Raw genomic sequence first — 1,991 nt, 5'->3', positions numbered from 1 at the left:
CAAACATTTCACTGTGTTTCTTCTGTTACAAATTTCTTCCTTCAGGTAAATGAAGCCAGACTAAAAGAACAAGCAAGATATAACCAGTTAGCTGATCAACCTCTCCACCCCAAAGCACCTACTTTATAGTTGGGTTCTGGGTCAGATCCATATAATTTAATTTTTTCTTTTCCAAAAGCATCCGAGACTCATTATATTAGATTTCTTGGAATATGTTTGACTCGGTAATTCCATCTTTTTAATGAAATAATTAACTTACAATGTAGGCTACTATTCTTATCCCCTTTGACTAATTTTTGCTGCTGAACAAACATACTTTTAGCTTTTCAATATGATGTAAACGGCAGAAGGCAGAAATGCAAATCTCATCAGTAGAGGCATCCCAGTAACTTGTTTTATTCAAGCACATAATATTTTTTGTGGGTTTTGTATTATATATATATATATCAGTGATATGCTACCTTGCATAATGAAGCAGCAAAGAAATTATTATTTTTTTATTTTTTTTTTAATGCTAGAGTAAATGTTATCTAACATAAGCAGGTGAGCTCTACTGATTTCAAAGGGGACGGATGGTTTATGGTTAGAGAAGGAAAAGAGATGATACCTTTTTTGACACGCACAAGAACCAATCCAGCTCCACTGAAGTTGATAGAAAAACGCCTATGGATTTCAGTGGGAGTGGGGCTGTGTCCATAGGTTGGAAGTGGTAGCTGTCATTCATGGTTTTCTCTATGTGGTGCCAGCAGGAATGCATACTCGGAAGGTCCTAGTACTGTAGCACATTTCCTCTTTATATATAATACAGGCACATTCAGCTTGGATTTGATGTTAGAAGTCAAAGTTGCAACCTTTTCATTTTAGTTCATCATAAATGTTCATACTTCCCCACCTCCCTTTATATATTTCCATGATGTCCATCATACCAACATACTGCCATAGCCTACAGGTCTGAAATCAAACTGAGTTTCAATCTTAAGCATAATTAAAAATATAAAATCATACAAGACCCTAATATGGGATCAATCATCACAGATTCTTCCCGTTACTAAACCCCAGTAAGAAACTCCTACTACTGGATAGTTACATCTGATGTAACTATCCATCTAAAAACTCCTGAGAAAACCAGCATAGTAACAGTATATTGGCCAAGTCTTCCAATCTGAAAAACAAACCACCACCACCAAAGTGATTCTATTAAGATGGCGGAAGTCAAACAGAAGAAGAAACAGACCTTTAGGAAATTCACCTACAGAGGTGTTGATCTGGATCAGCTCCTCGATATGTCTTACGAGCAGCTGATGCAGCTGTACAGTGCTCGCCATTGCAGGCGTCTGAACTGTATCCTGTGTCGTAAGCAGAATTCCCTCCTGAAGCGCCTTTGCAAGGCCACGATGGAGGCCCCTCCCCCATGGAGAAGCCAGAGGTAGTCAAAACTCACCTGCACGACATGATCATCCTCCCCAAGATGGTGGGCAGCCTGGTTGGCATATACAACGGCAAAACCTTCAACCAGGTGGAAATCAAGCCTGAGATGATTAGCCACTACCTGGGCAAGTTTTCCATCACTTACAAGCCAGTGAAGCATAGCGGACCTGGTATCAGTGCCACCCACTCATCTAGGTTCATTCCTCTGAAGTAAATGATGCTTCGGGAAAATGTTTTCTATATGTAAATAAAGAAAATGCTCCTGCCCACAGAAAAAACACAAATGATCTGCTTTCTCTTATTCCTCTGCTAAACAATTTGAACAATCTCAAGTCTTTCTGTAGGTATAAGAAGAATCAAGGAAGTCACAAAAGTTTTACACACAGAGAAATTTACCACAACAAGACGACTTTCTTTTGTAATCTTTGCCACAAACTTCTCTCATCCATTTCTAGAGACTCCATAAAACCCGATAATGGCTCAATGGCTGAGTTGGAAAGTTAGAGCAAGAGTACAGTTACTGAAGCTGTCAAAGATCGAGTAGCTTCATAAAGTCAGACCCA

General features: G+C 39.1%; 1 pseudogene; it reads left to right on the top strand.

Annotated features, from left to right (window-relative positions):
* Positions 1-1,202: 1,202 nt before the first annotated feature.
* Positions 1,203-1,706, top strand: LOC140906728 (small ribosomal subunit protein uS19 pseudogene; annotated as a pseudogene).
* Positions 1,707-1,991: the final 285 nt, after the last annotated feature.

This window comes from Lepidochelys kempii, chromosome 1 (assembly GCF_965140265.1).
Source record: "Lepidochelys kempii isolate rLepKem1 chromosome 1, rLepKem1.hap2, whole genome shotgun sequence".
NCBI lineage: Eukaryota > Metazoa > Chordata > Testudines > Cheloniidae > Lepidochelys > Lepidochelys kempii.
Note: the sequence above shows the minus strand (reverse complement) of the source record. Positions and strands in the feature narration are given on the sequence as shown.